The 27,702-nt window shown below is 36.7% G+C and overlaps 1 protein-coding gene and 1 pseudogene across 1 annotated transcript in view; one reads left to right on the forward strand and one right to left on the reverse strand.

The window, feature by feature from the left end:
• Positions 1–26,884, forward strand: LOC103264027 (annotated as a pseudogene).
• BICC1 (BicC family RNA binding protein 1) overlaps positions 1–27,702 on the reverse strand; it is a gene marked incomplete at its 5' end in the record, with an annotated part of 286,932 nt that overhangs the window by 77,115 nt on the left and 182,115 nt on the right. The window lies entirely within an intron of this gene.

The following is a 27,702-nucleotide window of genomic DNA, read 5'->3' on the forward strand; positions in this document are numbered from 1 at the left end:
ATGGCCACAGGCAGTGTCTCCAGGGCTGCTCGAGGAAGCAGGTGCGGCCGCTACAGAGGAGCCTGGTCTAACTCCTGGGAATCGAATGCAGACTCAACCACCCCTGGAAAGATTTTCCCAAAACCCAACTTAAATTTGCCTTCCAGAGTGTCATTTAATACTCACAGCAAAAAGAAGAAAAAAACATGTGTATATAAAATCCAGGAATGTAATTTAAAAACACCCTTGCAGGCCTAAGGTATCCATTTAGAATTGGGGGTTTTCCTGATCTCTGTGCAATTTTTCCCGAAGACCTCAGACAAGAAAGTCCCTAATGCAGAGGAAGTCAGCAGTGCAGAGGTGCCAGAGCCCAGTAAATTCTCATTCAGGAAATAATTCACCGACAACTAACTGCAAACCAAAATCACACGAAGAATCCTAGTTGTCCACTGAGAAACCAGCTTTTTTGAGTTTATAATTTGACAGCCCCACTGAACTTTGGGACAATGGAAGCTGTAAGCCTTTCCCCTAAGGTGACCAAAAGCAAAACAAAACTAAGGCAGGAGATGGAATTCAGGCTAGACACTAAACAGTGTGCACTGGCAGTTAAAAAAAGGAATCAAACAAACCAAAGTTCATAAGGCTAAAATAAGGTTGTCTGTTTACCTCCTTGCATTTGTACTTGGCTTAAATAAAACAGTTGCCATGCCCAGAACAACTCCTCATGAAAACAAAAACAAAGAGAAATTCTGTGATCTGGACATAGTTGCTTTTCAAAATTTTCAGTTAGGCTTCCACTCACCAATAGTTTCGGTTTACCAAGGCACTTTAAGAGAAAGCAGATGTAACCTAAAACACAATGACTGCAATCCATACTGTAATTCGTCTGGTATTAGAAACAATAAACCTCAGGTCTGTAGGGGACTCACTTGCAATCTTGATCTGCTTAAGGCTAAGTACTGATGGCATTAAGGATGCTACAAGAAAAGCATTTTCACAAAGTCCTTTCTCAGGCTTCCTCTTTTTTTCTTCTCAAAGTTATTTGGAAGGTAAACAATTTCAGCTTGGAAACTGAGCTCAAATAGAGGATTACACACACACACACACACACACACACACACACACACACACACACACACCCTAGCTAGCAAGTCTGTCCCTAAAGTGAATACAGTACAGAGGGCCACAGAAGGAAAATTTATCACCCATGCCTGAGGCATCCCTGGGCTCCCCCACGGGGACCACCCACCCCAGATACGATGAGACATTGCTTCTGCTCCCTGCAGTGTGGGGCATGCACTGAGCAGAGGCTGCCAAACTTTGGCAAGTTATGAAGAAATCAGAATATAACTGCAAGAGACTTTTGGACTTCTCTCCAAGAGGAAACGCCCACCTTAAAACAGCTGTGGGTTTTCTTAATGTGTGGCCAATGGTGCTTTAATCCGCTGTGACTGATTTTTGCAGACCCCCACATTTTCAACTTTAGTTTTATCCAGTTTTTGGACAGAATTTACTAGATTTGTTCAGTCTTTCAAGTACTATTCAACTGAATCTAAAAGCATCTTTTACTTGCAATGAAAGAAAATAAGCACTTCTTCTCATAAGTTATCCACTCGAAATTCCCAGTATGCTGATTATTCTTAGTCAGATAAGGGGTGTGAAGAGAAAAAGAGGTTTTTTTTTTTGTTTTTTTTTTAAGGCGACATTGTACAGAGTTGTTAGAGTTCATGTATATGAACACTTTGGCAGTAAAAAGCAAAGCAAAACCAAACCAAATCAAAGACCTCTGCGATGGTCAGTCCACTGTGATTTTCACATTGCTATTTTCGGAATGTTACTGCTGGATCTAGCCTTTTTTATACACCTTTTACCTCAAAATTGGTTTTACAATTGGTGACAGATGAAAGAGAAGCACAAGAATTAAGCCCTATCACATAGTGAGTATGCAGAGATACCATCTACGACTGCACTGCCAATTTTAAAAGGAGAAAGGAACAAAAAAAAGAGGAAAAGAAGAATAAAATGGAATAAAATAGTATAAACTACAATAGAAAATAAAAGAAAAAGGAAAGGAAAGGCAAAGAGTATCTTTGTCCAGCATATATTAACACATACTCAAAAGTCTAAGAGATAAATGGAAAAGAACAGAAAATATAAAGAAGGGAGGAAGAGAGAGATACACACACACACACACACACACACAGAGAGAGAGAGAGAGAGAGAGAGAGAGAGACAGACAGACAGAGACAGAGACAGAGAGACAGAAAGAGAATTTTCCAACATAGTTATTAAGAAGTAGCATCATAAACATGTGAGTAAGGATAGATTACATTGATGCTGGGAAAACTGACTCACTTTATGGAAATAAAACTGAGTCCCTAACTCTCATCATATGCAAAAATATTTCAGATAGATCAAAGATCTATATACAAGAGGCAAAAACAAATAGAAAAAAATTAAGATGACTTGGAGACACTGGGCTTTGGGAAGCCATTAGAGGCATTCTAAGTATCCATCAGAGGAGGAAGCAGTGGCCCTACAATCTTACCACTTTTTCTTGACTACTCAGAGATGTAGCTATCTTTTCATCACCTTTTCTTTATGAGAAGCTTAAAGAAAGTCAGTGAAGCTCTCTCAAGAGCAAACACCTGGGTCCCTGGCCACGTATATCATTAGTCAGTGGAACCAACCCTGGATTGTTGATCTCCAGGTCCTTGTGATGAGAGGAAAAATTAACTTCTGCTTTTGGAAGCTACTGTTGACTGGGTTTTCTGTTCTTCACTGCCATGAATGAAAGCACATGATAAAGTAAGTGTTGTACAACAAGATTACAAAGCACTGTCCACAACTCTGTTTTTAAACATATCCCTTAATATACAGAGTAGATATGTTCTTGAAAATAAAACTAATTCTGCAATCCATGGTGCCCCTAATCCAGAAGATGAACATCAGTGGAAGAGTCAGGAAAAAAGAGATAGTAGTCTAGTAGCTGAGTAGGATAATGTTGTTAGAGTAAAACTGTTCTTTCTTTCATCACCTGTTGTCAAGGTCTGGACTGAGAGTAGGATGGGTCAGGAAGGCCCAAATCTTGCAATTGTGTCAGAAAATCAGGTCCATACTATGGAGACCTTTTGCAAACAGACATTCAAACTCTAACCCTGGGCACATCTTATATCAGAAACTGCATACCAATATATTTAAATGCCATCAGTGCAAGCTGATGACAAAACCTAAGTTTATATGTTGGAATCAACTCCACAATAGCACAAATATCACACCTAGGGCTTTTTCACCTTTTCTTGTACTATTGAAAAATGTCTTCGAATCAGCACTAGAATTATATCAAAATGGTTTTGTTTTTTGTTTTTGCCACTTTCTCTTTGTAGCTGAAGAGATTTTTTTCTAAATGCACACAGCATTTAATTCTGCCTAAAAATAAGAAAAACTGTAAAACTTCAATAGCTCATGCTAAATCATGGTGAAGCATACTGCAGAGAAGGCTATAACAGAAAGGGAGGCTTGTTTCCATTTTAACACATTTTTTAAACATGGTTTTCTGGAAAAAATAAAGGTACCCCATAGGCATGTATGTGTACAATCTCAATTTCCAAATGCATTAGACTGCCTAAAATATTAAACCTGTAGTTTCTGGTTCCAAACCTACATATGAATGGATAAATGCCTCAGGCACTTTAAAATAAAACTTTGTCTCTCCTGGACAAAATGTAAAGTTTTCATGGTTCAATAAAGAAAAATTAAAACATAAAAGTTGAATATATAACAAGCAGTTATATTTTAGACTATATTATTTCCTGGGCCTTGAATTACTCTTTAGTAGTCCTGATCTGCTTGCTTTAGTAAGAAAGTATTTTTCATCTTAAGTGATAAAAGCATATCTCAAACACACACAGAAAGGGAATGTTACTTCATAAATACAAAACATATCCCAGGCACTATTAATAAAGATCTTGGTTAGATCTTAAGGAAATCTATGGTTGATACAGTATTTTGGTGTTTATATTTTTTTCACAAATCTGTACCAGAAATATCTCACTAGGCTGACACCAGTCAGAATCACCACATAAAGACATTAAGAAATGTCAGTGATCAGTGTTTCAGCAACTGTTCCATTTATGTTAGAATCCCTTTACTAGTATAGAAATAAAAAAAAAAAATTCCAAATAAGTTAAAGGAATGAGTGACTGAAAAACAAAACAAAACATTAAATGAGCAAGAAAAACCACCATTATCATTTGGAAGCTGTGGCCCTTCCTGGCTTTTTTTTTTGAATGACAACAGTTCCTGGGAACCTGCTACACTTCTAAGTCTATTGATTTGGGTGTGCTTATCGTGTATCTTCCATCTTCCATTTCAAACCTATTCAATCAGCCCTGGGATTAACAGTTTATTCCCCAGGTCTGTTCTTCTGTTTCATAAAATCTTAACTTTTTTTTAGAAAGAGAAAAAAAAAAAAAAAAAAAACCATGGTAAGCAAAAGACATTTCCAAGGAAGAACATAAACACGAAATAGGTATCAGCTGTCTTTAATGCGAACCCTGCATGTAAGAAAATATTTGTGGCTTCAAAAGAGTAAAGATTGATTTCAATGAAAAAGCAGGTATCCTTCAGGTTTCTAGAATGTAAACCGTAATTCACAAAACCTTTCTCTTGAAAGTGGCAACCATTGGATGGTAATGTTAATTATGATCTAGATGTGAAGTATTCAGTTTCAAAAATCTTCCACTCAATCCAATTTATGGGCAGAAGAGTAATATATAATATCCAGTATGTAGAATTTCTCAACTCTCATGTGTTATTGATTGTAAGATGAACATTTCAGCACCAATGAAATAGTGATGCATCTTCAAATTGGCAGCTACAATAGCTGTTGGTCCTGTGGAGGTCTTAACATGGTTCTATGTACATACACAAACTGGAACACAAAGGTTCATATTTTTTCTATTTCTGCTACCAAAACAAATTTAAGGGCATTCTTATGAGTTTAAAATGATTCTAAATGACAGAAAAAGTATCGAGTCATAGTTTAAATATAAGCACGTTTATTCCTTAGTTATGAACAGTTGATGGCATTTTAGATTTGATGAAATAGGGCATACATATAATCCAGATAAGTAGTACTTGTCCACTTAGCTGGGGGTTCAAGTTGGTTATAAAACTTTCCTCCTGGTCATAATGGGTCCTACACAGCAGAATCCCAGCTACACTTACTAGGCTTCTTTCTCACTAGTTACTATCTGGCTTTCCTGCTGTTAGGAATAAACCATTCACAATGCCCTAAACATCTGCTCCATCTATGGGCCTTAAGTGTTTCTCATGCTCTCTTCGGCTAGGACTCATTATTCTCACGTTGTTCTAGATTGTGAATTTTTTATTCATCCTTCAATGTCCATGTCAAATAACACCTTCCTAAGCAGCCATTTCCAATCTCTGCAACTAGATTTGTTCTTAATCTCCACCCTATGAAACACCCAGAAGTACCATGTATGTACAGTCCATACTTAAAATGTTATAAACTAAAGTCCTAATGTTGGAATTCAGTTGGTAGCCCTAGCTTTTATTGGTCCACACCATGTTTCCATATTTGATTATTTTTAACTTGAGTCAACATTTTTAAAACTCATAAAAATCTAAACTTTCAAACATTGGGTGCCTAGCTCAACACGCATTTGAGTTTGCAATTCTTGCTTTATTCAACTGAGGGTATAGAGGACTCTTAATGGCAGAAATTTCATCTTATGTATCTTTGTAGACCCATAGTAGGTATTTTAGAAAAATAGTTGAAATGACTATTTCATTTTTTTATACTTTTAAAACCCATTTTAGTATCATTGCAGTTCTGAAAGATGCTCTGTAAAAGTTATTTTTGAACGAAAATATCTTGAATTATTGAATTAAGAGGGTAAATTAGATATAATGAAAAATTTAATAAACTTTTTCCTTTATTATACTAACCTGGTTTTTGTCTATTAGTTTTGCTATATATTCAGGTTGAAGGGAGGAGACAGACTGAACAACAATAAAGTTTCTATTGGAATTTCTACAGAGATAATACCAATATGCTTTGAAAAAATAGAACAGTGTGTCTTATAAATAGTTTTGACAACCAGTAGATTCTGCTTCTTAATTCTAAATAGAGTGTAACAGAAAACCAACAGGAACTTAGAAAGATGACCTTAAGAAGTATTTTGTCTTTGTCTTTCTCTAAGTTTAGGTCATCTAAACAGATCAGCATTGAGCACATTGTGGATTCAGGATAACATAAAAAAGAGAAAACCTAAACAATCACAGTCTCTGCTCTTAGAATTTAACATGCATTCATTTTCCTGAGAAGCAATGTAATATCAACTATATGGACATCAATCCATGTAACCATAAGCAAGTGTATACAAATTCTCAATTATTTGAAATCTCTTCCCTGAATATTAAGTAGCCACCTAAACCAAACCATAATTTAGTGGGCTCTTCTTAGACTAGCTCAAAGAGTTGTAAAGCTTTTTCAGGGAGTTTAAAGGTAGTGGAGGAACTGAAAGGATGCCCAGGATTATGTAGTGCAACGGTTCTCCATGAGTGGTTCCCAGACTAGCAGCAGCAGCCTCACCTGAAACTTGATGGAAATAAAATTTCTCCAGTCCACTAAATTAGAGACTATAGGAGTAAGGCCTGGCAATATGTTTAGCAAACTCTCCAGGTAATTTTGAGGTACATTCTGGTTTGAAAACCATTGATGGAGTACAATCCCCTACATGTTCCAGAGAAATCAGGAACATTTCCAAGGCCATTCAGTCAAAAGAGGACTAAACCAGGGCTAAGATTTAGGTTACCTGTTTCCATACTAGAGCAGGCATATAATATCTGCCACCCTATGTCAATGTAAAAGTAGAATTCTGAATCACATGTTAAGGCTTAGAGAACCCCACCCTTCTTTTTTCATCTAAATCTCATTGGAGAAAAAGATACTTAGGAAAAGTGACCAATTTATTGCTGACAAACAAATAATTTCATTAATGCAACCAGGGCTAACTAAATCTCAATATATATCAAAATATAGCACACACCAGGATTTATACTCCATGTTTAAAAAAAAATTTCTTTATTATCTTTATACTCTGTTAGGCTGTAAGCTCCATGAGGGCAATGATTCCGTGTTCTTTGTTTACTTCTATACCCCAGTGCCTAGAATGTTGCCTGAGAACTAGGAGACACTTAAAACCTACTCAGTTTGAGTCAATGAATAATTTTAAATTTGACTTGTATTGTCACTTAAACTTTGGCATGCCTCTTATCCAACTTCAATATAAATTATTACAGACTTGGCTTTATATAACCTTTGAACCAACATTATCTATAGGGTATAATGTACCTTATCTGTCTAGTAGTTGACAATTCTTTTTCTGCAGAGGGCCAGACAGTAAATATTTTAGGCTCTGCAGGCCATTTGGTCTGCTTCAATTAGTCACCTCTGCCTCTGTAACAAGAAAGCATTCAAAGACAATATGTAAATTATGGATGAAGTCGTGTTCCAAAAAAACTTTATTTACAAAAACAGACAGTGGGCCAGATTTGGCCTGTGGAATGTAGTTTGCCAATCCGTGATCAAAGTAACAGAGCTAACAACTATGATCAGTTTTTTATTTTAAAAACTAATTAAGTTAACAGATACAGATGAAAGGCTACAGATACAGCCTTCAAATAGCTATTTTCAGAGAGCCTAAGTGTTTACATAAGTGTAATTTTGAATAATGTAAACATAAGTGTTTACATTATTTATTTACGTATTTATTGAGTTGGAATCTCACTCCTTTGCCCAGGCTGGAGCACAGTGGCATACATGCTCACAGCCACTCCAGCGTCAACCTGCTAGGCTCCGGCGAGCCTTCCGCCCCAGCCTTCCAAGTAGTTGGAACTACAGGTACACACTACCATGCCCAGCTACTTTTATTTTATTGTAGAGACGAGGTCTCGCCACGTTGCCCGGGCTGGTCTTGAACTCATGGGGTCAGGCAATCCACTTGCCTCGGTCTCCCAAAGTGCTGAGATTACAGGCTAAGCCACCAAGCCTGGCCAAGTGTTTACATTATTCAAAATTTGTACCTCAGAATGTATTGTATATTTTAAAATAACTGACAGTAAGTTTCTGACAGGTAAACAAAGTGATGGATATGATATTTTGATGTATGTACACAATGTGTAATGATTAATTAGTTTGGTTTACTCATTCTACATTATATACATATGTCAGAACATCATTATACTATGCCCATAAGTGTATACAATTATGAGTTTTTCAATACAAATAATACTAGTAGAATAAACAAAATAAACCTCATACTGTCTTAAGAAATAAATAAAAAGTTCCAGACTCTTATCATCTTTTACATCACTTATTTATTTGCTTATTTATTTTCTTTAAGTTGGTCTTAAGGTTCATTCCTTTATCTTCTTCTTTTTTAAATATAGAGATATAATTCAAAAGGACAATGAAGGACAAGTTGCATCTTCATTTCTTTTACCTTATAAGATTTGGGCGCAATGAAGACAGCGGTAGAAATGGCCATGACCTTACCAAATCAAGTTTAGCCTGGCACCTGGTGGCTGAAGCTAATCTTCTCCCCAGTATCCAAAAAGCTTTTAATAACAAACAAACCCATCACTTCATACTTCTCTTTTCATAAAAGAGTACTTCATTTGTGATAATAGCCATGGAAAGAGACCTGTCTTACCAGCCACACTGTGTGGTCCCGTGAACCTCAGCATGTGACATAAGCAACGATAAATCACTTGGTGTCTATTGCTGAGGAGAATGTCCTTTGGAAATAGAGGGAAAGGAGAAAGCCAAGAGCTGAAAGTCACCCTCTTAAGTACTATTCTGTTGCCAGAATCATGGCTATTATTATTGGCATTCACTTTTCCAAGAGACAATGAATTATTTCACTGCTGTTGACACATCAGCTGACTTTACAGTTTTTCTTTAGTGAGTTTTAGGAACTCAGAACAGATTTTTCATCCCACCCCTTTTTTTATTATATGTAGTTATTAAGAATGCTGGTTGATGCACATCATGCTAGGAAACAATGGCTTAATGTATACTTGTATTCATGCCCTGATTTAGGAAAGGGAAAGAATTCCTTTCTCTCCTGGCCCACCCCTGCAAATTGATTCACCCAAGAAACAAAGAGAACAGAGGAAGATGAAAACTTAGCCACAACCAATGGGCACCTACCAAGCATCTCACCTTAGTTTGCTTGACTGGGAAACTGAGAACTCACCTACTCATTCATTTCCCCCTACTTCTCACCGACCATACCTCTGCCACATTAAAGAAAGAGGTAGATGTTTTTCTTGCCCCTGTCCTCTTTGGCAGAAGCAATGAGTGAACAAATATTTAGAGATGACTTTGTTGTCTAAAAGATTTGAGCCACTTTACTTCTCCAAATGCTAACAGGCTACATAAAATAATTTTTATGGAAACATTTGCAAACTGAGAGGCACTCCACAAATGTTAACACATTTTATTTCATTGTTTTTGAGTTTTTGCCTGCTCTAAATTGTGATATTTGACGTAGTTAGATCATATTCTATAGTTGTAAGCAAAAGAAGAAAGTTTCAGTAGGAAAAAGATTTCCCAAAGATAAGGAGACTAAAGACTGTCAGTATCTTTGTAACCGCTTTAGTAAACCTTCAGAGGCACTAACCAAATAGGAAGACAAATTTGGATTGCTACAAAAATATGACAAAGGAATTATCTCTAGTCTATGTGGCTGCAAAATAAGAGAGGAAAAATGGCATCAGGACATAATTCTTCCCACTCCTTCTCTTCCACCCCTCTCAGCTGCTTATGGCAATATATCTACTCCAAAATAGAACAGAACTGTAGAATATATAAACATCCGCCCTATAACACTAGGATAGCATGAGATAAAAAATAGAAATTAAACAGAACAATGATTTCCCAAAGATACTTCACAACCTTACCAGTAGATCCTGTGAATATGACGAGGGAACACAAGAAAAGCCGGAATTAGTTTTAGAGGGCAGGCCCCTCAATGCAGAACACCTACTAGGTAAATGTTCTAGGAATCCATCGGCATCAATGCTAGTGTTGTTGTGAGAGGCTGCATTAGGCTTCAGTGAATTTTTTCTTCACTGCTTTTGCCCATGTCATGATGGGTAATCTACACAAACAACCTGCCCGCACTGCACTGAGCGTTCAGCAGTTTTTTACCAAAACCTGCAAGAACCCTGTGCCCTACCCTCCCTAGTCACACACTCTTGCCCCTAGTGACTTTTTTTTGTTGTTGTTACCCCAGATAACAAAACTCCTCAAAGGAAAATGTTTTGCCAATATGGAAGAGATGAAACAAAAAAATGGCAGAAGCACTAAAAGGCATCAAAACTGATGAGTTCAAAAACTGTTTTGAGTAGTAGAAAAGGCATCTCGATAGGTATACTGCATCAAACGGAGAGTACTTTGAAGGCGACTGAAATTTAAACATGGAAGAATACACCATTTTAAAATAAATAAATTCTAGGTTTTTCTTCTGGGTTCCCCCTCATATGTTAGGTTACACAGCAAGGGGTAATTAAGGTTACAAATGGAATTAAGGTTGTTCATCAGCTGATCTTAAAATAAGGAGATTATCCAGGTGGGTCAAATGTAACAAAAGCCCTTAAAAGTGGAAGGAGGCAGAAGAGGCAGGGGAGATGTGACTACAGAAAACAGGCTTTGAAATGAAGAAATGGGGCTATGAGCCAAGAATGTGGGTGGCCTCTTGGAGCTGGAAAAGCAAGGAAACAGATTCTCCCCTAGAGCCTCCAGAAGAGAAACTGTTCTGACAATACCTTGACCAAGTGATACCCTTGTTGGAATTCTGATCTACAAAGACATAGGACAATAAATCTGTGTTGTTTTAAGCCACTAAGTTTGTGGTCACTTGTTAGAGCAATAGAAAGCTAACACGCATAGATATTTCTGACATATTAATTCCTATATAATCCTCTGAGGGATTATTATTATCATCTCCATTTCACAGGTGGAAATACTGTGACAAGTTAATAACTTGCCCAAGGTTACAGAGTAAGTAAGTGACAGAACCAATATTCAAGCCACGTAGTCAAGTTCCTGAGCACAAACCCTTAAGTCAGTACTTTACATTATGAAAGACAGAAATACTACAGAAAATACTTTATGGACACCCATAGCTGGTGGTTAAAATGTGAAGTTTTGTGATGGAAATTCATTAGAAGAGTCGAGTCACGTGGTCAAAGGAAATGAAGTTACTTGTGGTAACGTTTAATCAAGAATATGGATGTAGCAGAATAGGATCATAACAAGAGATAACGGAAAATATAATTTAAGGCCTGACTGAATCTGTGGAAGCAGACCAAATAAAAACACTCTTGTAGGAACTCTCAAGATTGGTTAATCTTTCTTGTTTCTTCTAGACCATCAGTTCTATCCATTTTCTGTAATTAACTTCCTTCCCATGGTTCAATTCCTATAAGGTTATCTGTGATCACCTCCAAATGTCCTCCATTTCCCAATGGTTTTGCAATGTATCAATGCTTCTCCTTGAGCCTTGGTCCGGAAGTGAATATTGTATTGAACACCCAATGAAGACATCTAAATGTGTAAGGGGGTGTTATCAGCAAATAATTTCTTATCCAAGATAAGAATAGATGTCAAACCATAAAAATTGTATCATGGAACTCAGGATTTTATGCTTCTCCCTCAATGTACAATTAGATTCTAAACAATATATGAATTATAGCTAATATAAGAATAATATCATTTTATTAAAAAGTGATCCTTTTTAAAATTAAAGGGATATTGGTTAAGGAATAAGCAACTTATTCCTTAGATGGCACCTCATTCATTATGCCTGGGTACCAGTCTTATTTTTTAACAAAGCTTTAAAAAGCACACATTACAATGGCCATTAAACCAAAATAAATCTGTTTTCTTAAAAATCACATTTTTTAACAAATAGATGGTTTCATCAAGTGTTAGCTGAAAAATAAATTTCTTTGGCAGAAAAACTAGGCGGAAATATGTATGCCATTAAAACAGCAGTCTTCTGCTGTGACTAAGATATTTAAATTTTTCTATCATAAGTAGTATTATTTTTAAAATTAGCAATTGAAATGATACTTATTTTAAGTGAACAAAACATCAATTTAAGAATATAATATAGCATGATATCATTATTCAATTTTTTAAGAGTTCACTTATAATTGCAACTTTATTAAGCTCTTAAGAATGACTTTAAAATATTTGCCCCTATTGCACTTTGAATAAGCTATATTCTTCTGCCTTAGTTTATTAGGGCAGCATTAAAGATGAAAGAAATTTTTGCAGCATGAATATTTCACAGCAAAGATGATACTCAATACCTGCTTAAGTTTTGTTGTCATGGAGACCTTCTAGGAGAAATCGTTTAAATGCCAGAATTTCAAACCCGTTAAAATACTGGCTTAAAGTCTGGCTTCACTTATAGCTTGAAAATCAAAACTGTAGTGCCATTTTTTATTTTTTAGAAATGTATAACCCATATGTTTTTTTAAAAAAGCAAAAAAAACAAAAAACAACAACCCCACCCCCCAAAAAAACAACTACTGATTTCACTATTTGAAAAGCCTTGAATTCCCTTTCCATGAAAAATTCTGACACTAGAGCATACCAACCTGGGGGATTCTGCTCCCTAGCAGGTAGCCATGGAAACAGAAGTACACACTGTGAGTCTACATGAAAGCTCGCATGATAAGACCATAACTGAGACATTTGGCATATGTTTTTACAGCTGCTGTCTCCTTGTTTTATTTCTGCTGGTATTTTAAAAGAAATTCAGCTAACTTCATCTTTTCCTTTAAGCTTACCTATAGATCACTATCAAAAATATTTTTAAAACTTTCTAGCAAATGGTGAAATTAAATGGTAATAGAGAAATAAAATTTAAAGTAGAGAGAAAGGAAAAGGCTCTTATTCCAAATTTGTTGGAAGCATGTGTGCACCATTCTATCAGCTCAGGTTTCATTGGCCAACAAGACAAAAACTAGTTCACAGAAGGGTGATAAGCCAGACTAGTACTGATGAGAGACCTAGAGATGATATTTTCTTAAGAAATCAGATGTCACTAAGTTCTCCACAGTTTGGCCCCAAGCCTGCGTAATTTTAAGCCTGTGTCCAATAACACAGTTCTATGAACCTTGCATTCCAACCAAATTGATCTGCTTGTCATTTCATAAATATGCTCACTTTCACTTACAACACCCACTAACTGAATGCCCTTTGATTTACAAGCAGTAAATCATCGATAAAACCAAGGTCAATCGCCACTGATAAAGTGACTTCTGAATTTATATAACTGTTTTATTCACATTGCTTATTTGATATTTATTTTATACCTCCCAAAGTATCTATATCCCCTCCCAGAATAATATTGATCATTTAAGCAGGGGGCAATGGCACTTGATCAAATAGCTAGTTCACCAGTAGCCTGAAGGACAATGATGATAATGGAAGGAATGGTAGAAAATTAAGGAATATCGATTTCAATCAACCAATATTTAAAGTTGAATTATGAACATTTAAGTAGATCAAGCCAAAGCTATAGCAGACACATTATTAGAACATAATTCTTTTGTTTTTAAATCATACACATCACCTCGTGGCAGAAATGAACAACTCTTGAGAATAACACTGAAATAGAACAAGCTATTCATATGGACACATACTGATGTCAAATAATCTTTAAAATACTCCATAAAAGCTAGAGAGTATAATTTTCTGAAAAGAAAATGAATAGAAATATTTTTCTCTTAAAGGTTTCTTCAGATAGCTTTCTGACAAAACATACACATACAAAATGAAATATGACACTTGGGCAGGAAGTGATAATTGCACCTAGAAAAAGAAAATTTTCAGTCACTACTCTGGCAGTTTTGAACAGCAACACAGAAACTTTTATTTAAAGCCATAATAAAATTGAATATGCAAATTTTAGTGACTAATTTTGTAAGAGAAAAAAATTATAGTTCCATCAGGTCCAAAACTATACCTTTCAATTTTTGGCATTCCAACTACCTACTAGGCATCTCCACCAAGTACCTTAAATGCAACAAATCCAAAGCTCATTTAATGATTACCCAATTTATTCCCACATGTGTAAAACAAAACTGTTCCTTCATTCATATTTCCTATTGATAGTTCAAAGTGCCAGCAACCATGGTCACTCAAACCAGATCCTCTAAGTCAGTCCTAATTTGTCTTCTAACCTCAAAACATAACTCCAACAATTTCAATAGTGTCAATTAATAAAAGGCATGGGTTTAGCTATAAAGGGATTCTTAATAGCTATATAATTTTTTAAAATTGTATTGCGTATCTGTAGAAATGGAGGTCTCACTATGTTGCCCAGGTTAATCTCAAACTCCTGGCCTCAAGCAATGCTTCTGCCTTAGTCTTTTGAGTAGTTGAGACTACAGACGTGTGCCACAATGCTCAATTTAGCTATATAATTCTTGGATGAGATATTAAGTCTTATTAAGTCTTAGTTACATCTTAATAATCTGCAATGGAAGGATAGAAAACTCTCTGAGCATAAATCTTGTAAGAAATTTCTTTTCAATAAGAAATGTAAGTTTCAATTAAAAGAATAGGTTTTTTTTTTTTTTTTTTTGAGTTGGAGTCTCACTCTGTCGCCCAGACTGGAGTGCAGTGGCCACTCCCAGCCAGTGCAGCTTCGACCTGCTGGGCTTCAGTGATCCTTCTGCCTCAGCCTTCCAAGTAGCTGGAACTACAGGTGCACGCTACTAGGCCCGGTTAATTTTTGATTTATTGTAGAGATGAGGTCTCACCAAGTTTCCCAGGCGGGTCTTGAACCCGCGGGCCCAGGCAATTCACTCACCTCAGCCTCCCAAAGCACGGGATTACAGGCTGAGCTACCGAGCCCAGCTAAAAAATAGGTTTTAACATATACTTTTGTTTGTCTACTTACTCTCTTGGAAATACATAAAACACATTGTCAAATTAAAGGTTATTAAAAATAGTATAATTGGAGCAAAAACTGTCTCACTTTGTTTAATCTACTGTTTCCCAAACTTATTTGACAATATCTCTTTTAAAGGAATGTATTAAAATTTTTTACAAAAAAAAATTTGCAAAATATTAACCTATTTTATGGTGGTGTTGTCAGGTTAAAGTTCATGTTAAATCACATACAGATCTCATAAATATTCACCCAAATCCTCCCTCCTTCTGCAAATGAGTTCTAGTGCCTAAATATCTCATTCCTAACCTCCTCTATTGCCATTTCTGTTACCATAGTTCATTTCTCATCCAGATTATGACCAATAACTTCCAACAACTCATCTATCCTCTTCAGTTAATACCTCCACTTAGAATATTTCTAGAACACAAATGTGAGCACTGCTTTCCTCCGGATGTACACCCTTCATAATTTGGTCTGAAGTCCTATTCCAGTCTCTTGACCACTCCCCTTCACATTTGAAGCCACTCTTGCACAGTTCCAGGGACAGCACTCACCTGTAGGTAGACCACTTATGTACCTAATCCTGACTTGTACTCCGCATCTTTAAAATAAGAAAAAGAATTTTTAGATATGAAAAATACAGTAAGTCGGACTCAGTGGCTCGGCCTGTAATCCCAGTGCTTTAGGAGGCTAAGGTGAGTGGATTGCCTGAGCCCGCGGGTTCGAGACCCGCCTGGGCAATTTGGCGAGACCTCATCTCTACAATATGTCAAAAATTAGCCAGGCGTGGTAGCGCGTGCCTGTAGTTCCAGCTACTTGGAAGGCTGAGGTGGAAGGATCACTGGAGCCCAGCAGGTCGAGGTTGCAGTGGCCGGGAGTGGCCACTGCACTCTAGTCTGGGTGACAGAGCGAGACTCCAACTCAAAAAAAAAAAAAAAAAAGAAAGAAAAATACAGTAATTAAAATAAGCTCAGTCACTTAAAAAAATTGAAACGGGCCTTTCTATTTTTATTTTTATTATTTTTATTTTATTATTTTTATTTTATTTTAGAGTTGTAGGGGATACAAGTGAGAATTTACTACATAAGTAAGTTGCACACTGGTGAAGTTTGGACTTCTAGCTGGCCCGCTCTTCCTCTACAGTGGACCAGGTATCCAGTGTGTAACTTCTTTTGGTCTTGGCAGCTAATTTCTGACTGTTACTGAAATATCTGGAGTTTCAGATCTCTGCCTTTTTACGTGTCACTCCCTTGGGCTGTCAAAACCACCCCACACCCATCCTTTTCTCCACCTGGCAAACAATTCATCCTTGAAAGCCAAGTCAAAAGTTACTTCTTCTCTGAGGTCTACCAGAATGAGCGAGTCTCTCCTTGTGTAGACTCCCATGGCACTTTATTCCCAACTCTGTCCTAAGGGAGCTATTAAAACTTGGGAACATAAGTGAAGATATTTAGACAGTGATTTAGAAATTATTAATTCCTAAAAAGATTTTTTCACTGAAATCCCGGCCACTCTATACTTTCTCTTGACCAAACATGCACATATACTCACATACATAAATAAGATCCAGAAAAACATGGAAACAAAAAACCTCAACACAATCAAATAACTTAAGAAAATATTCTATTTATCCAAATGAACCAGACCTGATCTCATTTTGAAATACCTGATGGTGTCTTGACAACTTTTAAATGTCAAAGGAGTTTCAGGGAACAGCCAAAAATTTTAAGACTCTCATAAGTTTCCAAACTATAATTTCTAAATTATAAGAGTCTTTTCTTTTATACATGTGTAAAACTCTTAGAATTCAATGGGGGGGGGGGGGATAAACCTTCATTTCAAAAATTAACTTTGAAATTGGGAAATAAAAACATATGCTATTTCCAGGCACTGGTCATAATAATAGCTACCATTTGCTGAGAATCTAATGCCAGGACAACTCCAGGCACTCCCTGTAGAACTCTTCACTTAAATCTTGCAGCCATTCTATGAAGTAGGAGTTGTTACTCATGTTTTACAGATAAGAAAGCTGATCAAAAAGATTAAACCCAGCTAGACATCGCTGGACAAGGACTCAGATATAGACAATCTGACTCCTGAGGCTTTGCACGTATCCCATAAGCTAAAATATATTACCAAAAAGCTAGGCCAACTGAATGACTTCTGTAGAGTCAATAACAAAGACTTGCTCACACTGTCAAATCATAAGGGGGCTATCTTCTTTGATCAGGGAAGAGGGATATATATATATATGATTTATGTATATATATGATTTATATACCAATCTCCCAGAGTGCTAAATAAAGTTATCAAAATTATTTTTATTTCTCAGTAAAGGGAGGAACTACAAATTTTCCTTAGTGAGGGATACGTATACATATATCTATATATCAATATATAGATTTTTGAAAAATAATTTAATAATTTTTAATTTGACAGAATGGTAAACTCAAGTTAGATTGGTTCTAACAACAAAAGCATCTGTTCAGTTAAAATTTATATATAATAGCTCAAAAACAATAAGGGGGTGAAAAATCTTGTAGTTTGTGTAAGAACTATTGGCGAGAAATTAGATTTGGAAGGAAAGTATTAAAAATGTAACCAGGTTTTTATAAATCCAGTTCTATTTTCTTTACTTGTTCAGTCAAATCAGTGTTTCTTATCCCGATAAATAATTTAGATTTACATTTCCCTCGCACTACTGAACTCACCTCTCTGTCCAGTATTGGGTAGTCACAAAGAGTACTGTCCTTTAATAGTCTTCTGGTAACAAAAGAATTATATACCATACGAAGTACTTGAATTTAACTACTTAGTAAATACATATTTATTTGCATACAGTCTCTGTTCAGTAAGAATGAGGATCATTTTAAAATTTGGGGTTTTTCTGTTTATATTTCCTATCCATTTAAAAAGTCTTATATACACCATATGAATTTAAGGATAAAATATATTCCATGTGTCACAGCATCTATTTTTTGGTAAAAAGTATTATAGCAAAAAGGAAAGAAAAAAAAGAAAAAATTCATTTCATACTAATAACTTAGTAATTTTAAGATCACATGCTAATATAAAAGTCACACTAGAAAAAATTTGTTTAAAAAATTCCCCTGTTGCCAGCATTTGATATTTTTGTATATAACTCCCCTGGGAACTGTTTCTTGGTTTACAAGTTATCCAAAATGTGTTAGCAAATAAGCCATAGTTCTGCCAAAGATAATTTATTCAATATGACTTATACAAATCCATTTTAAATGGCAGACTTATCTTATCAAGAAGAAGCAACTCTCTAATTTATCTTCATTTATTCAATAAAGCCACCAAATCAAAACAAAACAGCTGTAGTGTAGCAGATGGAACAAACGGAGGTCAATCCATCAGAGTACTGTGTGTTAAGTGAATAGAGATGGTGGTGTCTTGAGAGATGCAACAAAGTGGATGGAGTGAAGTGATTGTGGCAGCTGACGGCTGCTGTTCTGATCTTCCTTAAGAAAAAACTTGCTGCCCACTAGAGACACTGGACTGTCTCCAGTTGTAGCACCTTCAGAAACCGCCCCAGCTTTCCAGCCCAGGCCATGCTGTAGTGCAGCCCCCTAGTCAACCACTGAACACAGTGGTGTATGAGGATCTTGTCATGTCTGCACCAAATGGAATTCCCCTAAGGCAATTTACTTCAGAGTGCCTGTTGGACCAGCTGAAGCACTGTCATATCTGCATCACAGTCTGGGATTCCCCGGACCCCATCTTGCTTCACTCAAACCCTCTGCCCGACACACACCTCTCCTTCCACAGGTGTCAGGCCTGAATTGTGGGTTACAGTGGATGCTGCCCTGCTTCTTTCCCAGGCATCCTCCCAGTGGACAGCGTTGCTTCACAGGTAGAATCAGTGGTACTTTGTGCCTAATGAGATGTGGATGGTGGAAGAGAAACAGGGCTCAAGGGTAACTCCTGGGATTCTGGCTGGAGCATCTGAAATGGACACACTCAAGGGGAACAATTTAGGGAGGGGACCCTGAGTTTATTTGGGGTCAGGCTAAGAATGAGGTACCTTATGGAAAATTCCTTTTAATCCAGTAACTTGTGGTATAAAGAACATAGTTTGGGACATAGATTAGAATTTTGTGAATTTCTTTGCGGCTCAAAAATATTCTCTGACGACCTTGAATACACTTCACTATGAAGCTCAGAGAGGTGGCTAATGTGGTATGTGAGCTTCAGCCTCACACATTAGAATACAGGCACCTAGGGGCAACCCCTTCTGGTCCCCTCCCACTGTGGGAGCTTTTCTCTCCTCTCAATACATCCTGCTTTCTCATTAAAAAAAATAAATATATAAAGACAACAGTCATTGTATTAGGGCCCACCCTAAAAACAAACAAACATAAAGAATATAGCCACCTATTAGTTGAAGAGTTTCCCAAAAGTGTCTCAAGTTTCACTTCCCAATCAGAAATGGGGATAATAGCCTCTACCTGGTAGGGTGGCTGTTATCCAGCACAGCAGTGAGATACAGAAAGGTACTTATGTATGTTCATTTTGTGTTCTTTTTCCTATCTCAGTTAACACATTTGTTAACCACAAGTCATATTAATGCCTTCATTAGATGGTAACAAAGGGTTTGATTAAAAAATATCCTAGAAGGCACTGTGTAACATATGGCTGGCATCAAAGAGCTTTAACAGTGTGTGGCATGCTGCAGTAGAAGGTGAACACGCAGTGAAAGGTAGCCCTCTACTTATGAGGTAGCTAATGCAGAGAGGGTAGATACTTCCAGTAGCATAGGCTGGAAGAAGAAAAATAACCCCTGACTATGGGAGTTCGAACAGGAGATCACATGTTCCAAGCACCACCCTGCTGCAGTCACCAACACCGGAAAGGGCTATCTAAAGAATGTAGTTGGCTGGGCTCGGTAGCTCAGCCTGTAATCTCAGCACTTTGGGAGGCTGAGGCGAGTGGATTGCCTGAGCCCATGAGTTCGAGACCAGACCAGGCAACATGGTGAGATCTTGTCTCTACATTAAATCAAATATTAGCCAGGCATGGCAGCATGCGCCTGTAGTTCTGGCTACTTGGAAGGCTGAGGTGGAAGAATCGCTGGAGTCCAGCACGTCGACGCTGGAGTGGCAGTGAGTGTGCCATTGCACTCCAGCCTGGGTGACAGAGTAAGACTCCAACTCAAAAAAAAGAAAAGAAAAGAAAATGGTCCATCACATCATAGATAATGCATGTTTGGAAGAAACTGCTTTAGTATATCTTTTTTTTATGGCATTAAAAAAAGCAATTCACTTTTGGTTGAAGGTGGATATTCCATATTCTTGTACCATTTTTCACTGCCTATTCTTGTCAGAAAGGCCACTGTGATTCATTTTCTGGAGTACTAGAATTTGTATGGCAACTAGTGAGAGAACAAAAATTCATTCCATAAGACCTACTTGATAGACAGTTACAGAAACCAAATCTGCTTGCTGATGTGGATACACATGGCTGATTGTTTTCGCTGCTCTTACACTATTTACCATATAGTACTCAGCCTTCCCAAAATATTGATTTAATATTTAGACCAAAAAAAAACAATTGCTTGATATGCCAAAGGGTCAAGTAATGCCTGAAGTTACTGCAGAAAACTTGCCAGCAAATTCCCTTGAAAAAAGAACTTTTTCCTACTTAAAAAAGTGATTCATTTGTCTCTTCACTGAGAATTTGAAAATTCATCTTTTTTCAGCTAATATAAAGTTACCATCAATTTCCTGAAAACACAAACACAATTCTGAAACACCAAAATTATGACAAAGAAATATTTCAAATCCACATTAATGTCAAGCTAAATGAAGAAAAATGTTCAGGATGCTCCAAATCATGATCATTTCTCTTCATCCAGCTCACATATACAGTAAGCAAAAGCAAAGTATTTATCAAGTCCATATGGACGCTTGGAAATGTTAGCAATTTTGTTTAAGACAAAAATAATTCAACTATGTCAGCATTTCAGGAATTTATAGCCAAAGACCACAGTCAAAACATGCCAAAAAATCTCATTCTAACCAGAAAGTATTTTCAAACTTTTCCAGAATGAACATTTTTATCTTAATGATCACAGATTCTGAAGAGTTTAATTGGACACTGGCACCTGGATGGAAACAGTGACCTAAAATCCTTGCCAAATTGGCAAATCATGGGGCTGGGGGACTTATTCTCCATTAGGTGTAAATGATCAGAGGCCGGGTGGCTGATGAATAATTAAACACAGTTGTGAGCTATGTGTTAAGATCTTCCTCATTTTTGTCCAGACCTATAATGCAGGTTAGTGATAACAGTCAAAGACTTCTCCCACAGTGTGGGTTATGCTATCTGAGGTAGAGATCAGTATGACTCCCTTAAGAGATGTCAACTATTTGTGCTCCCATTTTATAAATGAGAAATCTGAGACGTTTACAGTGAGGTGCATAGCCTGCCCGTGGTTTCATAGTATAGCTAGTAAGTGGCTGACCGAAACGGAAAACATATGCAGTTCAGGATCAAGACACTATGCTCCTAACTAATACCCTATGCTAGAATGAAAGATGCTCATAGAAGAAAGAAAAGCACTTCCATATGGACGCTTGCTAGGTCAGCACTCATGCTAGACTGACTGGTCCTGATTACCTGCAGCAGTCAACTAGCCATGTGATTTACTGAGTTTTGGTGAATCTCAGAATGTGGGTAAGTAAGAGAATAGTTCCAACAGCTACATCAGCAGCAAATCACAGGAACAGGCTTGACTAGATGGCATCAGTGAGGGAGAATATCTGGGTGCTGAGGCTATTCCAGATGAGGCCTGGTTTCCACTAACACAACGCGTGTAACATACATCATCACCAAAATTTATTGGTGACATGGTGCCTAAGATTATCTCTCCAGTTTTAAGCCAGTATGTTCTCTGAGAAGAAACCTAAGGATACCCAAGTTAGGAGACAGAAAATATGAGGAGAGGAATAAAATTTTATATATTAGAATCACAAGAAGTTGCACTGGCAGTGAAAGGAGATGTTGAAGCTCATGTATCCACACACCAGCTTGTTCATACAGGAGTGTAATCACAAATGCTCCCATTCACTCACTCACTCACCTACCTCAAGAGCCAGTTATTGTTTCACTAAGTCCTATTCTCAGAAATTCAAAGAAAACAGAAGAATTGCATGTGTTTACCAAATCATGCTGTTGTTTTTTTCCCAACTACATCATGATAGTCTATCTAACCACCCTACACATTAACAGTGCTAAATATTACAGGCATACCTCATTTTATTATGCTTTGCTTTACTGTGCTTCGCAGATATTGCATTGTTTACAAGTTGGAGGTTTGTGGCAATCCTGCATCAAGCAAGTCTGTTGGAGTCATTTTTCCACAGCATGTACTCACTTCATGTCTCATTATTATTATAGATGTTACTGTGATCTTTGATCAGTAAACTTTGATGTTACTATTATAAATGTTTTGGAGGTGCCATGAGCCTTACCCACATAAGATAGAGAACTTAATAGATAAATGTTGTGTGCTCCACCAATGGGTTGTTTCCCCATCTCTCTCTTTCTCCTTAGGACTCCCTATTCCCTGATAAACAGTATTGAAATCAGGTCAATTAATAACCCTACATTGGTCTCAAAGTGCTCAAGTGAAAGAGTCATACGTCTCTCCCTTTAAACTAAAGCTAGAAATGATAATGCTTAGTGAGAAAGGCATAACAAAAGCTAAGACAGGCCAAAAGCTAAGCCTCTTGTGCCAAACAGATGGCCAAGTTGTGAATGCAAAGAAAAAGTTCTTGAAGGAAATTCAAAGTGCTTGCTACTCCAGAGACCATTCAGATGATAAGAAAGTGAAACAGTCTTATTGCTAATATGGAAAAGTTTTAGTGGTCTGGAGAGCAGAACAAACCAGCCACAATACTCTCTTAAGTCAAAACCCAATTTGGAGTAAACTCTCTTCAGTTTTCTGAAGGCTGAGAGAGGTAAGGAAGCTGCAGAAGAAAAGTTGGAAGCCAGCAGAGGTTGTTTCATGAGGTTGCAGGAGAGAAGTTGTCTCTGTGCAAGGTGAAGCAGCACATGCTGATGTAGTAGCTAAAGAAAGTTACTCAGAAGATCTAGCTAAGATGATTGATGAAGGTAACTAAACCAAACAACAAATTTTCAATGTGTACTCCTGATGAAGATGGTATAACATTGTTGAAATGACAACAAAGGATATGGAAGGTTTCATAAACTTAGTTGAAAAAGAAGTGGCAAGATTTAAGAAAAGTGAATCCAATTTTGAAAGAAGTTCTACTGCAAAAGGCTATCAAACAGCATCACATGTTACAGAAAAATCTTTCATGAAAGGCAGAGTCCATTGGCGTTGCAAACTTTATTGTCTTATTTTAGGAAATTTCCACAGCTACCCTAACCTTTAGCAACCTCTACCCACCCTGATCAGCCAGCAGCCCTCCACGTGGAGGCAAGACTTTCTACTAGCAAAAGATTTGCTGAATGGTTGTTATGCTTATTATGATTATTCAGATGATTACTAGTATTTTTAAATTAAGACACATACTTTTTATTGAACAGCTTTCTACTGGAAGAAGATGTCATCTAGGACTTTCTTAGCTAGAAAGATGTCAAAGCCTGGCTTCAAAGTTTCCAAAGACAGACTGACTCTCTTGATAGGGGGTAATGCAGCTAATGACTTTAAATGTAGCAAATGAGCATTTACAATTCCAAAAATCCTAGGGTCTTAAATCTACTTTGCTGGTCTCTATAAATGAAACAACCAAGTCTGAATGATAGTATATGTGTTTACAATATGGTACACTGAATATTTTAAGCCCACTGTTGAGACCTACTGCTCCGAGGTCTCATTATTATTGTATACTTTTGAAATTATCCTTTCAAAATATCACTGCTCATTGACAATACACGTGGTCACCCAAGAGCTCTGACAGAGATGTACAAAAAGATTAATGTTGTTTTCACACCTAATAACACAGTATCCATCCTACAGCCCACAGATCAAGCAGTAAATCAACTTTCAAGACTTATTATTAAAGAAACACATCTCATAAGGCTATAGCTACCACAGATAAATTCATTTCATGAATCTTAGCAAAGTAAATTGAAAACCTCTGGAAAGAGTTTACCATTGTAAAGATGCCATTAAGAACATTCATGTTTCATGGGAGGAGGTCAAAACAACATTAATAGGAGTTTGGAAGAAGTTGATTCCAACCCTCATGAATAACATTGAGGGGTTCAAGACTTCAGTAGGGAAAGTAATTGCAGATGTAGTGGAAATAGCATGAGAACTAGAATTAGAAGTGGAGTCTGAAGATGTGACTGAATTGCTACAATCTCATGAAAGAAATGAATGGATGAGGAGTTACTTCTCATGGAGGACCAAAGAAAGTAATTTCTGAGGACGGAGTGTACTCCTGATGAAGGTGGTATGAACGTTGTTGAAATGACAACAAAGGATTTGGAATGTTTCATAAACTTAGTTGAAAAAGAAGTGGCAAGATTTGAGAAAAGTGAATCCAATTTTGAGAGAAGGCTATCTACTTTGCTATTCTACTGCAAAAGGTTATCAAACAGCATCATATTTCCTCTCCTCATAAAAGGAAGAGTCCATTGGTGTGGCAAACTTTATTGTCTTATTTTAAGAAATTGCCACAGCTACCCTAACCTTTAGCAGCCTCTACCCACCCTGATCAGCCAGCAGCACTTCATATGGAGACAAGACTTTCCACTAGCAAAAAGATTTGCTGAGTGATTGTTATGCTTATTATGATTATTCAAATGATTATTAGCATTTTTAAATTAAGGTACATACTTTTTATATACACAATGCTACGTACACTTAATAGATTACAGTATAATATAAACATAACTTTTATATGCACTGAGAAACCAAAAAAATATTGGTGTGACTTGCTTTACTGCAATATTTGCTTTGTTGCAGTGGTCTGGAATCAGACCTGCAGTATTTCTGAGGCACGCCTGTACTTAGATAAGAAGTTGTTAATTGATATTATTCAAGTTTGAAGCTATGTAAATATAAATCTAGTATGTAAAGATTATACTGTATAAAAAGGAATTCACTTTTTAACATAACTTTGATATAAATCTTTTTGTAATTCTGGAGTTTGAAAAACATTTTTAACCAAACCTGTTAGAGCCCGAATGCTTATGAATTAAGTCATCTCCAAAAGAATTAAATATATAAAATGCAATCAAAAATGAGAATTTGACCTATATATCATTTGTTACTGTTCCGTAGAACATTCCATTTTTCTATCAGCAAAATTCAACTGGATTTTATAAGGAGAAGAGCAAAACTAACTTTTATCATCATTTAAAGGCAAATGTTAATATTAGTGAGACAAAGTTATACAGCTCTGTAAGATTAGCATCTGTGCTTACTTTTTAACTAGTTGCTTACATTTCTCAGGCAACTTCTTCATGTTTCCCCAATATTAACCATACACACATTCCTTTTCTTCCTGGACTCAAAAGTCTTCCAAGTTCTAGGAGGAAAAAGTTTCATTTTACATAACAACAGTCTAAAGATCAGAACTTCCCTGGGGTAAACTTGTTTCTTTGTACACAGATCAAAAGATATTTCCCATCAATTGAGTTATTCAACCTTAAGAAGCAACTGCAGAATATTTCATGGTCATAGATGTATATGTTAAAGATGATCACACACATAAAAGTGTGGAGGTCAATTTCAGTCTCCAGTGAAAATGTGACCAGTTGATCTCTTTTCAGTGTATAGCTAATAGACACAGAATGAACAGGGCTGAACAGCTGTCTCCTATTTGTACACAACATGTAATAACATTAGCTGCTGAAATCACAAAGACAACTATCACAGTGCTCAAAAATATACATGTAGCATTTCAGTATACAAGGTCAGTGCCAGAGTTCTATTTTAGAAGCTCTAAACACTGTGAAAAGGATGGGCTACCCAGCTGAATGAAACACAGGTGCAAATTCCACCAGATCTACAAGTTGCGTAAGTATATGAAGTTCTATAACTTCTCTGAGCCCGTTTCCATGTTTCATATGAGATGCTCATTGAATTGTTATTCAGAAGAATGAGATGAATTATAAAACACATATAATCCAATGCCTAAGTAGGTGTTCAATAAAGTATAGTTATTATTATTATTATTGAAATGGATTAAATGATGGAATCCAGTGTGACTCTTTTTATCTGGATGAAAATAGACATGTTGCAGTCAAAGATGGCTGCACCCAGGGGAGTTGAGCAAAGGTTTCAGAGAGTCATGCCAACCATGGCTGAGGAAGATTTGGGGAGATGGCGGCTGCTGAGAGAAGCAGAGCATAAGGCTCAGGATAGAAAATCATACACCCAATAATATTAACAGGAAAAACTTAACAATTTTCGATGCCATAACCAGAAAAATTAACCAGCCTCTAGAATCAGAAAAGAATCTACTTGAACATGGATCAACATATGTTAGACTTAATGCTGCTCTCTGTGGCCTACTAGCAAACAGTCTTTGTTGACACGTCTTGAATGCGACACAAGCTCATGTAGCTGTTGGTTTACCAATGGCCATGATCCCATTTTTGACAGCAAATGTTTACAAAAGTTTATAAGTTTTCCTTTGAATACAGGTGATTTAAATTGTGAAATCTGTACGATAACATGGGGTGGATTGGTTGATCTTGTTTTTAGTGGTCTATATCCTGTTTTCTTAGGTACACCTGTAAATGGTGGCTTGGTAGCCAGGTGGGAATCAACTCTGCTACCAGAGAAAGGAAACATCTTAAATTATTGGAATAGAATTTCTAAGCCTGTCTTTAGAAAGATGTTATTTCCCGCTTTGCTCCAGACTGCTGTTTGCAGCATCCTTTGGATCTAGAGTAGGGCTGTTATAAAGGCCCTTCAATTACTCAAACAGGGCCTAGAAATTAACTGATTTTAAACAAATATGTACACAAAGATAAAATGGTACAAATAAAAGAAAATAGACATGATTATCTGATCTCATTTTTAATTCTTCCCATTCAAGGTTGCAAAGACTTGATTTTAATGGGAAGGGAAAGGTTAGCCAGATGACTGAATTCTCAGTCTAATTAAAATTATGTTACCTCGTGGATACAAGAAAGATAATAGATAGTTTTAATACATAAATTTTATAAGTAAAACGGCATTAACAATCAACATTAAAGCTGATCTTGACATTCTCCAATTGTAAAGGATACTTTATAAAATGTGCAACCATTTCCCACAAAGGTGTTAAGAAACATGAATCAAAAGAATACTAAGGTAAGTTTTTAAGAACTTACTCCATCACAAAAACAAAACAATACTGCCTTTTCCATGAAAACATTATTTTAAAAAACCAACAGCCTATAAGAGATCTCCCTCAGACAGTTTCACATTTGTGGTATTAAAACTAGCAATTCACGTTCTCTAACAAGTCTGAAATGGCCAGGAAGACATCTTGGATTAGACAAGGATCCACTGGTTCACAGTCTGAAAAATTCAGGAGGGCTTGTGAACCATGTGGATTTATATAGGCAAAATAAACAAACACACATGCTGCTTAATCACAAAATTAGCAACTTTTGCTTTTGGATGGGATATGTTGCCTCTAGTGGCAACTAGAGTTTCCACATTGTTACTCTGCCCTCTTAAAAGACTGACAGGTAAAGGAGATAATAACTTCACAAACTA

This window comes from Carlito syrichta, unplaced genomic scaffold (assembly GCF_000164805.1).
Source record: "Carlito syrichta isolate Samal-C Ts95f unplaced genomic scaffold, Tarsius_syrichta-2.0.1 Scaffold305437, whole genome shotgun sequence".
NCBI lineage: Eukaryota > Metazoa > Chordata > Mammalia > Primates > Tarsiidae > Carlito > Carlito syrichta.